Source organism: Sminthopsis crassicaudata, chromosome 2 (genome assembly GCF_048593235.1).
Source record: "Sminthopsis crassicaudata isolate SCR6 chromosome 2, ASM4859323v1, whole genome shotgun sequence".
Taxonomy (NCBI): Eukaryota; Metazoa; Chordata; class Mammalia; order Dasyuromorphia; family Dasyuridae; genus Sminthopsis; species Sminthopsis crassicaudata.
In genome coordinates this window covers 88704237-88717715 of record NC_133618.1, presented here as the reverse complement: position 1 = coordinate 88717715, position 13479 = coordinate 88704237, and the positions used below count along the sequence as shown (strand labels likewise).

Sequence of the window (13479 nt, the reverse complement as noted above, 5' to 3'; positions counted from 1 at the left end):
CTTCCCAAGGACTAAAATAAAATGTTTTTGTTGTTAAGTTGACTTAATTGTATATATTACTCTTTGTGACTCCCTTTGGGGTTTCCATTAAAGATAATGAAATAGTTTGCCATTTCCTTTTCCATCTCATTTTACAGATAAGGACATTGAAGAAACAGGGTGATATAGTCAGTAAGTGTCTTGTCTCTGACAGTATTTGAATTCAGGTCCTTATAATTTCAAGTCTACCTATCAATCCACTATGCCACCCAGCTTCCCATTTGCTGGTCTTATACTTATTTATCAGTTTAAGATGTTGTACTCCCGCAGGGTACTGTAAATCTCTAGAAGGAGGGATTTTGTCTTTGTACTTCAGGTACCAAATATTGCACTCTTCATACATTAGGCATCAAATGAATATTTTTGAATCAATGAAGAATATTGTTAAGTAATAATGATTTCTCCATAACCTCAGTGTAGGATGACTAAGGATGGTAGCTGCCATATTTCAAAGATAGGTTTTTTCCTCTTGATTTGAAAGAAAAAGAGATGATCTGGTAGGAGGTAACAGAGAAAATCTTGCAGCCAGGAAGTCCACTTCAGTTCAGTTCCCACCTCAGGTTATGTGATACTGGACAAATCAGTTTATCTCCTAATGACTTGCCTTAGGAAAGGGAGTTTCCTTAGCTTATATAATAGATCACAGATCTGGGGTCTTAAAAGTAAAATAGAGACCAAGATTCACAATCCTAGAACCATGAGATTTATACTTGGAAGGGAACTTAAGAGACCATTAGGTGCAACTCTTTCATTTTATAGTTGAGAGAAAAAACTAAAGCTAGCAAGAAAGTTAAAAAAAAAAATCTGGTTTCCTTCCCCCCACCCCACCCCCATCATAGATGCCTTGACATGGTGGAAGGAGGACTCTGGGATCTCCTCAAAGAGTTGGTTCTGGCAAAAACAAAAACAAAACAAAATGAAGCAAAATAGGCCCAGCCCTCAAGAAGCCCACAGTCTAATAGTGAGACAACATGCAATAAATCCAATCTATTTGGGACAAATTGGAGGCTTTGATCAAATTCCTAAACAGTGCATGTCAGTTTTATCTACAACATGACTGAGTATAAAACTCACAAAACAAAGAGGGGACAGAGAGGGTCTGATACAAATGAGTTGACTCTTTGCTAAAGATTTCAGATGCAGGCAAGATGATGACTTGAAATCTGGCTTCCTTTTCTTCTTAGCTCTTAGACAAAATTCCCATCTACAAGATTCTAAATCCAATGTGTGGGGTAGGGGGCACCTCATTTCTGGAATACAGGTCAGAAAACATAGATTTACCAGTAAAGGCAGATTAGCCTTGATCTGAACTATTTCTCCCACAAAGTTATGGATAAAGTCAATGTCAAAGCTATAGAAACACACCCCCAGGGTGCCCTCTGATATAAGGAGGGGGGAAAATGACTGCATCTAGCTCGAAGCAAGTTCTAAGTATAGCACCCTATCTTGTTTCCATCTAAAAGATTAATTTATAATTCAGGCTCAAACAAATAAGAACCTCTAAAGCTTACTGAAACCTCTGATGCACACATATAGAGCTATTTTCCAAATGTCACTCTTCTATCTTGGGATGAGTTTTATTTTTCTCCAAATTCACTCTTTTTATGACTTGCTAGGTACTGAGGAAGCAGATTGTATGATATAAACTAGATACAATACACATCATAAATGTTGCTGCTACAAGCATTCCTAGCTATGGAACATGAGGGAGACCAAGGTCTTCTGGAGTGGGGCTTTGAGATCTTTGGACTCACGGAAAAGAATTATCTGAACCAGTCCCACTTTTGTAAGGGATGAAAGTGAAGACCATAAGAAAGTGACTTGCCAAAATTCAAGTCTAGGGCTTTCGCTTCTTGCTACTGGACTGCTGTTTTGCATAGTTCTTCACATGTCCAGTCCTGTCTGTAGGTTTGTTGTGTGCTCTGTATAGCTAAGATAGCCTGTGTTGTAATCTTATGGGGGTAAGGACTTAGGGAAACTGATGGGAAATGTGATGGGAAGTCCTTTATTTGGACAAAGGCAACTCAAATGTTCAGGCTGTTGTCAACAAAGGAGAACTCTATTATTTCAACTGAAGACTAAGGTGGTAATGGTTTCCAGGGAGGTGAGAGGAAACTGTGGGGAAAGCATTGGATTTAAGAGTTCAGAGCCTGAATTCAAATCTAAGTCTTGAGTCCTGTGAGCTAGGAAGACATGAGTAAGTGACTTAACCATCTTATGACTCACTTTCCCCCTTGGTAAAGTGAAATTAAGAACACTTGGACTGCAGGGTGTGAGGAAAAGACTTAGTTACCCTTCAAGTCCCATATTAATGAGATCAATTGTTGTTATTATTATTATTATTATTGTTATCATACCTGCAATAGAAGTAACAGAATAATTTAGAACACATGTTATGGGGAATTGATTTAGTAGAAGCCACAAGGATTCAACAAAGTGATGGAAGTCCAAGCTAACATGTTGGGTTTAGAGACTGTTGTGCCTGAAGCAGCTGATAATTTCTGAGATAAATGGTGTGGGGGTAGCTTTTCATTTTTGCTGTTTCAAAATTCATCAGTAGCAGCTCAAAGCTGTGCCTGAATAGCTAAATTCCACACAATCAAAATGAAAGGAAAAACTGAGTAATTCTCCCAAGAATTCTATCAATATAGCCCTCCTTCCACTGAGGTGGGCCTAGCCCTCCATAGCCAAGTTGCTGGTTGTAGCATCCAGAACCTCAGGCAATTATTGCTGTTCCTTCCTTCCCTGGAAAGGATCAGTAGGGTTGGTGAACCCCAATAAGTCACTGCTCTTTAAAGTAAGAGGGCTAGGCGAGATGGTCTTGAAGGTCCCTTCAAATTATCAATGCTATGATTTCAAGGGGAGTTTTTGGGTGCCTTCTAGCTTTAACCTTTATGCCTCCTTTCCCTAGGGAAAACTAGATCTGCATCCAGATGATTCAGATTACAAACCTCTCTCTTCTCTGCCCTGCTTCCCCATACCTCTATTCCTTGTAAACACATAATACTCTAATTTACCATGTCCTTCACTACAATCTAAAAAAATTTTTAAGCTACACCCAAGCTAATCTGGTATTCTAAACCATGGAAAACAGGGCCTCTTGGGACAAAGACCATAAAGGCCTTAGAATACCCAGGAGTGGCCTGTACCTCCAGAGGTCTGAATCACAACTTGCCCTCCTAGTTAGAGAATTCCCCAGCCTCTCCTGAGAGTACTATGCTTGTAACTCAGGAATTGATGAGTGATTCAGGAAATTGATGAATAATATTTCATAATCATGGAAAACAAAGGTAGAAATGATTCCCCCCCCCCCAAATGGTGCACCAACTCTGGGAAGAAGCCTTATTTTAGACTATATTTCATAAAATATTACTATGATGCAAAGAACCATGGGATTGCCCTACAAAACCATTTCCGGAAATATGCTTCAATCTAATCAAGCAGCTAACCATTTTAGAAAACACTCCTATGGTCTCTATTTTAGGATCTGTCCAAACATGAATAATATGGGTAGGTTGGGAGAGGGAGGAGTTGGGAGGGAAAGAAAGTGATTCATTCCCATTCCCATTCCCTAATTCAAAAAGCTGTAATATGGGATAACTAGAGTCAAAATCAGAATGAAATTTTAAAACAATATATAAAATGGCAGCAGTTGTGACAATGCAGCCATGCATTGCAAAATTCCTTAAATTTAAAAAATACTAAGGGTGAAGCATAATTATTCATGGTTTCATTGAACCACAGAGCTGAAAAGGAACTCAGACATTCCCAGAATATAAAAAACTAAAAGTCCACACCTTTATTTCCCATACTAAGAAACTGAAGGTAAAGTGATTTGGCCAAAAGCCAAATTGCGACTTGAACAAGGTCTATGGGTTCTTAATCTAGGGCTCTACAAATTAGGATAGGAGATAGAAGCAAGATAAGATATGTGACTCATTCGTGGGATCTTGAAAGCAAGTTTCCACATTTGGTACACTAGGAATAGAAATACAAGGTAGCCATATTTACTCATAGGGCAGTAATCAAGGAGTGTCCCACTTTAAGCTTTCCTATTTCCATTAAATATTCTGTGGCTCCCATTGCTGTATTCTCCTATTCTATATGATTAAATCACATTCAACACTCATTCTACAAGACCAATTTACTTTTGAGAATATGTCAAGTTTCCTTTATGTTTTCCTAAATGGCAAAAGTTACACTTACTTATGTTTAAAAGAATTGCATATATTTGTCCTCTGTTAGATTGCTTGCTATCTTGAGAAGGTGGAAGGTTAGGGAGGGAAGAAAAATTAGGAATGCAAAATTTTACAAATAAATATTGAAATCTATATATGTATTTGGAAAAATAAAATGCTATTAACCGAGAGCTTACTATATATGAGTCTGTAATAGACCCAAAAGAAATAGAACATAGTTTCTGCCTTCAGGGAGCTTGAAGCTAAATAGAGAGAAAAACCAAAACTACTAATATAATTAGTGCATCTGGGAATATTATATTCAACACATTTTCTTTTCTGGTAGAATGAGATCTAAAGAGAATGAAAGAATGGGGCTGCTAGGAATTGTGACCTATTCCGTGTGCTTTGAGGGGACCTGCATTGCATATGTATTTTGTGTAATACTAGAATGGGCCTCTGGCGTGAGGCAAAGGCTCAAATGATCCTCTAAATACAGGAGCTATTTGGAAATTAGTGGTATTGTTATATGTTAAGTTGTATGCTACATATGTAGCCCATACAAGCTGAATTTTTTCCCCCTATTTTTACTCACAGATGAGTGGAGCAAGGCTCTGTTTCCTTCTCGTGGTTAAGGCCACATTAAAAGATTATACATGTGGAAGTAAAAGGAACCTCAGAGACCATCCAGTTTCCTCTTCTGTAAAAGTGATGGACTTGCAAGCCTTAAGATATTATATAAATGCTAGCTATTGCTAATGAAAGAAGAGAAGATTTTCACAATACTGCATGAATTATTTGGGAAAAGCTATAATTTTGAAATGGTTTAATTTTGTAACATGTCTGAATTGAGGATATGAATTGAGGTCTTGCTGACTCCAGATCCAGCACTCTATCCATCACACTAATTGGCTGTCTAGGAGCTCCAATAACATTTTCTATATTATGCCTTCCCTGTCTTCTTTAAATGTCTAGTTCCTCCTTCCCTAAAACCCTTGTATTGAATGACCTTGTTCTTATTTATTTTTCCTGTGCTGCCTTAAATGTACACATTTCATTGGTACATAATAGGCATTAAAAAATACTGTTTTGCTTTCTTGTGTGATAATTTGCATATAGTAAATGGTAAAAAGACATCAAGAAAGCATATGACCAGAAGAGGAGGTGCATTGGTTATATAATAAGAATGAAGAAAAGCAGAGGAATGACATATATGTGGCACAAAATCCACAAATTTTCAAAAGACCTAGAAGTTCTTTAAGATATTTATTCTTTTGTGGGGGGGGGGAATGGGGAGATTTAAGAAAAGGCATAGACAGGAATCATTCAAGATGACAATGAATTGCCGCCATGTGCACCAGTTAAAAAAAAATATATCTACTAGATCATGGATTCTCTGGAAGTTGGATCAACAGAGGGGACTCCATTACTTCAACTGAAGACTAGCCATGTGAGAAAAAGCAATGGGCTTAAGAGTCAAGAGACCTGCATTCAAATGTAAGTTTTGAGTCCTGTGAGCTAAGCAGACAAGAATTAGTTGCTTAACCATTTTATGACTCATTTTCTCCATTGCTAAAGGGAAATTAAGTAGTCCAAGTATTACAGGGTGTGAGGTAAAGATTTAGTTACCCTTTAAGTCCTATGTAAAAATGGGAGCAATTGTTATTATTGTTATTGTTACCATACCTGCAACAGAAGTACCAGAATGATTTAGAATGTTCTGGAGAATTGATTCAATAGAAACAACAGGGATTCATCAGTGACAGAAGTCCAAGCTAACATGTTGAGTTTAGAGACTGTTGTGACTGAAGCAGCTGATACTTTCTGAGACAGACTTAGGGGGGAAAGAGATACTAGAGGCAGGGAGGCCGATCAGAAGATTATTGTAATCATTCTGACAAAAGGCAGTGAGAGCTTCTCTTGGATGTGGCTTGAGTAAGGGGATGGAGATAAAGAGGTATTGCAGAGATGGAATGAACAGGGCTTGACAATTGACTGGACACAGGGGTGAAGGAGAGGGAAAAGTCAAGGATAATTCTAAGGTTTCAAGCCTCAGTGACTGCAAGTTTCAGTTATTTGCTCCTATCTCAATTCAATTCAATTCCAATTAATTGATCATTTTTTAATACCTTCTCGTACCCAGTATGTACAAGGTGATGTGGGGACAAAGAAAGAGGGGACACAGCCTCTGCCCATTTCCTCTTAGACATATGCACCGTTATTGACATATTCAACCAAATTTAATCAGGAATTTCCCTCGATACTCCTAACTTCCTGTTTGTTCTCAAGCTAAAATGTCACAGACAGTCCAAATCCCATTTGTGATCTGCTCGGCACTAACAGCTTCCCTCAGAGGAATGGAAACTTGGCTCTCATCCTGGCCAGCTAGCTCCCTTTTCCTCTGTTCTCCTCTCCTCCCTCCTTGGCCATTTAATATTTACTGCACCACCCCTTGCCCGCACTCTTATCAGAAAGTAAAGGTCACCTGTCTGTTTACACAAATGCAATATTATACAAATCAGTGTTGGACAAGGAAGGCCGTGCACTGAACACATAAAGAGCCCAAAGTGATGGGGATGCCCATCTCTTCCCAGAGTCAGCCTGGCACCTTTTGTGTAACCCAGGAGTGATAGGACCAGCACTAACTATGACCATCTGAGGTCTACTCTCTTTCTAGATCTATGATTTGATGACTTTTGCTTGCCTTAGTTTCCTGATTTTCTAAAATTTGAGCACCAAAAGGTATATCTAAGTGGAATAGCTGTCACCTACTAGCACAATTTCATGGTGCTGAGGAAGCTTTCATCATCTCCCTCAGCCCCGGACCTGAAATATCCTATTCTTACCCACCCACGTTAATGACTGAATTGCCCTCATCGGGAAACAAAATTCACTCTACAAGAAGACATTAAAGCACAGCTATGCCCGGGGAGAAGAAACACATTGAGTGTAATTTGCACTAACTCAACTATATCTAACTAACCCCAGATCAGCCAAATGAGACCCTGTTTCATATTTCATCCAGCCATCTTCCTGCCATTTGCTGTGTATCCTCCAGATCTCCAGACTTCTACAGATAATGCCCTGGGGGACTTAATTGATTGCATTTTAGAGGCTCAGTCAAGGGTCCTTGCTGTACTGACTGGTATGCCAATGAAAATAAACTCCCATAGCTCACCCTATCTAACTAGCCTCAGACCATTCTTCATATCCCATTCGGCCAGACATCTTGGCCATCTTCTTGCTTTCTGCTTCATCTCTCTCTCTCTGGGCTCTGAGAATTCTAATCTAATCAACATTGCCATTGCTTTTGGGGAAGGAAGTGTTCATCAATTTATGGTCCTATTTATCATCTGCATGATTCCCTGGCCCAAATTCGCTTCCTTGGCTACTATTCCCCTATAAATGTATCATCCCCTATTGCAATGTAAGTTCTTAGGTCATTGATTGTCCCTCTTTTATATTTGTATCGCAAGTATTTATCCTAGTGCCTGGCAAATAGAAAGCATTTAATAAATGTTTTGCATTCATTCATTCATTCACTAAGGTATCAGTGATTAATATTAATATCTTTTCTGAAAATAATTTCTGTTAGATAATGAGAGAAAGCAGAAAAGAAGGCAGTATCTTAAGTAGAGGCTTGGAAAGAGTAAAAAGCACAGTAAGGAAACACTTCCCAATATTGTCAGAGGCCAGTCCTCAGTAAGACTTGGTTTCCATGAACAGGCTCTGATAACATGCTTTTATTTACATTTCAGGCCTTGAAGTATGAGCTCCCTGCATTCAGGTTTGTTTTTTTTTTTCTTCTTTTTTTCCTCTGAAATACCAAGTCATGAATAGATATCCTTCAGTGAATACATATTCAGGCCTGAATCATCCCTTCCTTCTTAGACAGAAGTTTTGCCATGTCTATTTATTAATTTCTATATTTCAGATTTCTAATATCTTTTCTCATGCTTCAAATGATCAATGTCTATTACAAGACCAAAAATATAGATAGGTAAATGATAGATAAAAAAATTGATGGGTCATATAGATAGATGAGAGTTAAATGACAGAAGACAAATATTTAGATGATAAAGAAAAAGAAAGAACACTTATTAAGCATTTATTATGTGTTTTGTGCCCAACTCTGGGCTATGTGTTGGAACTAAGATACAAGCAAGATATGAAAGTCCTGAAGGAACTTACGTACTAGTGGGGTAATAGAAAAGAAAGAAGGAGGATACCACCACTGGTAGCAGAAGAAAGCAAGAAGACCTCAGGGAGTTGTGTGAATTCCTGAACCACAGCAAGATAATGCAAAAATCTCACCAGAGTTGGAGAAATTGGGAATTTCCAAGATGAGTAGAGATGGTTAGAGGGTAAGGCTGTGGCAAGGAGACCGTGGGAAATGGTATGAATGCCTGGACCCAGGAAGATACGGCAAAAAATTCACCTATTAGAACTAGAGAAGTTGAGATGTGTGTAAAAAAAGAATGATGGAATTTTTCTGGATGGATGGATAGATGCTTGGAACTGGAACTCCACACTCCCTTTTATCTATTATACAGAATCAAGTTGCATTCTTTAAAGGCTATTTCAAAGACTGCTTGCTTAACATGTGAAGTAAATTGGTAGCTGATAGAGAGAGAGCAGGAGTTCCAGGATCTTGCCCTTTGGCCGTGACTGATTCTTGCTTAATATAGGCAAGATACACAGCTGCTTTATTCTGCTTTCTGAGGTTTTCTGGTTTTTACTCCAGTGGTATATGTGCTAAAGATCTTTTTTTCATGGGGAGGACCAAGACTTGTAGAGATGGAGAGAAGCTTTCCAGGCTTCCTCCAGAGTCCTTTGATATTATCTCACTGTCTCCGAGCCAAAACTATTGTGGAATGTGCTTTTCTCCACTAAGGAACTTGGAGAGAAGGGCAGCTTTGGTGTGGTGGAATAACTCTGAATGGGAGCCCAAAGACCTATATGTAAATCTTGATGCTGCCACTTATTAGTTGAATGATTCTGGCAAGTTGATGAATCTATCTGTTGTCTAATGCAGGACCCTGAAAGACTAGCCATTTGGCTTTCCAGGATCTTCTAGTCTCTTGGCTAAGGAGAATATATTTGGTAAACTCCCTAAATTAACCAGCTCTTCTTCCTGCTATCATCACCTTTGGAACACAAACATTTGAGATGGTCCAAATGGCATATGGCAGAGAAAAAGCTGACATCTCTAGTCCCTTAGTCATCTCTAGAACTCAATTTCAGAAGGAAAACAAAAGAAAATCCATTAACCAAAAGATAAGAGTTTATAAGCAGCCCTAGGGTTTGATTGATTGATAAGGAAAAGTACAGGGCAAAAGCTAGAGCTCCGAGGGGCTTTTTTAGTCTGGTTTACTTCCTCTAAAAAAGGAAGAAATCAATTCACTCAAAAGTGAAGCATCAGTTTAGTCAAGGTCACCCTGATAATTAGCGATAGTCAGAATTTGAATCCAGGGCTTTTGGCTTCTCTTTCTCTGCACTATCCTCAGGAGAAAACTCTGGAAGCAGTCATGGACCCTCAATTCTTTTAGCTAACATGCATTTCTTCCTTCTTTGGCCTTTTTTTCCTTCTTTTCAGCATTTATTACTTTTTCCACACAGTAGTAGTTTTTCACCATTGATAATAGAAAACCTTGTATTGCCCTTCCACTTCAGGTGTCTTAACTTGTCTCCCAAAGCTGGTCTGGTTCAGATTGCCTTTTCTCACAGCATGGGGCTGGGTTAGATTGGGCAATCAGTAAATTAGTTTGATTCAATTATCCTCTCTATACTGAAGACTCCCCACCCTAATTTAGAATAGAACTCTTTCATAAACTCTAGATCAGCATCAACAGCTATCACTTATATATCTCCAACTGGATATCCTATGGGTTTTAAAACTTAACATCCCCAAAACAGAACACCTTATTTTCTCTCTTAAACCTACCTCTTCTCTATATTTCCCCATTTCTATCAAGACTATCATTCCCATCACTCAGGTTCATAACTTCAACATTTTCCTTAACTCTTTGCTGTTGTGTGTCTCCTACTGGTTGTCAAGTCTTTTTGATTCTACTTCCACAACTTCTTTTAAATCTACCCCCTCTTCTCCACCCAGGTGGCCACCACCTTAAGTGATGATAGACTTTTATCACCTCTTGCCTGAACAATAGCAACAATTAGTCACCAGCTCTTGCAAATAGTGCATCATCTTGCAAATAGTGCATCTTGCAAATAGTGCACTTTCCATGTGTCAGGAATTGTAATAAGTATTGGGAATAGAAAGAGGAGGAGGGGGAGAAAGTCTCTGCCCTCAGAGAGCTAATTTTCATATGGAGGAGGCCATATAAATATAGACATTATACACACACACACACACACACACACACAGAGGTTGGAAAGTAACCTAAGGGCAATTGGGGAGGCAGAATGGCTGATGGGGAAGCCCAGAAGTAGAGTTGAAGGACAAAACATTCTGGTTATGGGGACAGTCAGCAGGAAGACCCAGAAATGGAAATGTGACTGTCAGTTTTGGGAAAAGGCAAGTAGGGCAGCATAGATTGAACACCGAGTGCATGGTCCATGTTATAAAGAGCTTTAAATGCCAAATAGAGGGTTTTTATATTTGGTCTTGGAGGTAATTGGGAACTCCTGGAACTCAATGAGCAGTGGAGAGACATTGCCAGACTTATGCTTTAGGAAAAAATAAAACTTCTTGGCAATTAAGTGCAAGATGGATTGGAGAGGGGAGAGACAAAGCAAAGAGACCAATCATTAGATTGCAAGCTCCTTATGAACAGACAATTTTCAGATGAAGAAATTGAAACCATTTCTAGTCATCTGAAAAGGTTCTCTATTGATCAGAGAAATGAAAATTAATACAACTCTGAAGTACCACCATATACCTCTCAGATTGGCTAAGATGACAGGAAAAGGCAATGACAAATGTTGGAGGGGATGTGGGAAAACTGGGACACTAACACATTGTTCGTGGAGTTGTGAACAGATCCAATCATTCTGGAAAGCAATCTGGAACTATGTCCAAAGAACTATCAAACTGTGTATATCCTTTAATCCAGCAGTTCTACTGTGTTTCTATCCTGAAGAGATCTTAAAGGAGGAAAAGGGACCCCCATGTGCAAAAATGTTTGTGACAGCCCTTTTTGTAGTGGCAAGTAACTGGAAACTGAATATTTGCTCATTAGGTAGAGAATAGCTGAATAAGTTATGGTTTATGAATGTTATGGAATATTATTGTTCTGTAAGAAATGACCAACAGGATAAATACAGAAAGGCCTGGAGAGACTAACATGAACTGATGCTGAGTGAAATGAGCATAACCTTTACACAGTAACAACAAGATTATAGGATGATCAATTCTGATGGATGAGGCTTTCTTCAGCAATGAGATGATTCAGACCAGTTCTAATTGTTCAGTGAGGAAGAGAACCATCTACACCCAGAGAGAGAACTGTGGGAACTGAGTGTGGACCACAAAATAGTATTTTACTCTTTTTGTTGTTGCTTGCTTGCATTTTATTTTCTTTCTCATTTTTTTCCTGTTTGATTTGATTTTTCTTGTGCAGCAAAATAATTGTATAAATGTGTATTCATATATTGGATTTAATGTATATTTCTACCACGCTTAATATACATTGGACTACTTGCCATCTAGAGGAGGGAGTGGGGGAAGGGGGTAGGAAATTAGAACACAAGGTTTTGCAAGGGTTAATGTTGAAAAATTGTCCATGCACACGTTTTGAAAATAAAAAGCTTTAATTTAAAAAAAAAGATTATAAGCTCCTTGAGGTCAGGGGTTATCCCTTCTCTTTATTAATTGTATCCCCAGCACTTAATAAAGTAGGTGTCATATAGTAGGTGCTTAATAAATGTTTATTGGATTAGAAAGCTATTGGTGCAGACAAGAGACAGTGAAAGCCTGAACTAGGATGGTATCAACAGAAACAAGGGGACATATATGAGAAATATGGTGAAAGCAGAAATGGTAGCATTTGGCAATGACTTGGAAAGGTGGGATGGTGATATTAAAGAGTAATAGATTGATGACTAGGAAGGTGGTGGTATGCTTTTCAATAATAGGGAAATGGGGAAGAGGGGAAGATTTGAAAAAGAATGAGTTCTGTTTGGAACATTTTGTGTTTGAAATACCTAAGATACATCCAATTCTAGATGTCCAAAAGGCAGTTGGTGGTATGAGACTGAAATCCAAGAGAAAGGCTATGAATGGATGAAAGATCTAGAAACCACGTGCATAGAAATAATTTAACCCATGGGAGTTGAAAAGTTTGCCAAATGAGATAGCACAGAGGGAGAAGAGAAAGTAGCCCAGGACAGAACTTGGGGATGACTTCTAGTTAGTAGGGATGCTGTGAATGAAGACTCATCAATGGAGACAGAGAGGAGTGCTCAGGCAGACAGAGGAGGATCAGGAGAGAAGAGTGTCCTTAGAAGAATGATACTCTCTTAATGCACTAACCATGTCAAATGATTACAAGAGGTCCTGAAGAATAAGAATTAAGAAGAGATCATTAGATTTGACAATGAAGAGATCACAATAACTTGTTCTTTTCACTGTCTCATCTGTCCTCCACTGAACTTCCACCATAATCTTCCTAAAGCACAGCAGGACCATTATATTCCCCTACACAAGAACCTTGGCTAACCCCAAAGGACTCAGAGTATGGTACGGCATAGCGTGATGTGGTTTGGCATGGTAAGGGATGGCATGAGAACCTATGGCAAGTCTTGGTACCATACAGTGGGGTTTAGTGGTGCCATATGTATCATTTTATATAGCATGGCACATTATTGTATGATACAGTACAATTCAAAATAGTTTAGCATAGCATACTGTAATTTTTAGATTATTTGTTATTTATCCTTTATTAATGTAACCAATATAAAAAGCGACAATTAATTGAACACTTATTCTTTAGTAGATTGCAAGACTCTTTTGGGGTCAGGCCCATGTGTTTTGTCCCCTTAGTGACTTGGACTATAATCAGAACACAGCAAGCACTCAATATTTGTAAACTGCACTGAGTTTGAAAAATTGGAAGGCTTGGAAATTCAGGGGTTTGGAGGGCTCTCTGTTTTGCAGTTTTCACCTTGGGTTGACAATAACTGTAATACCTTATATCCATATAGTTTAATATTTTTCCAAGCATTTCACAAATGTTACATCATGTAAAGCCCAAAACACGCCCAGGAGATCAGCAGGAGAGACAAGATCTTCACTGAACAA

General features: G+C 38.6%; 1 protein-coding gene and 1 long non-coding RNA gene across 3 annotated transcripts in view; one reads left to right on the top strand and one right to left on the bottom strand.

Moving 5' to 3' along the window:
* Window positions 1–13479, bottom strand: part of PRKCE (protein kinase C epsilon) — a gene marked incomplete in the record, with an annotated part of 664757 nt that overhangs the window by 107093 nt on the left and 544185 nt on the right.
* Window positions 5372–13479, top strand: part of LOC141554637 (uncharacterized) — a 45429-nt gene continuing 37321 nt past the window's right edge. Inside the window, exon 1 of one of the 2 annotated variants that reach the window (XR_012485909.1) lies at window positions 5372–5714. This is a non-coding gene — a long non-coding RNA (uncharacterized LOC141554637). The remainder of the gene's footprint in view (window positions 5715–13479) is intronic. The other variant, XR_012485910.1, reaches the window with a different exon arrangement.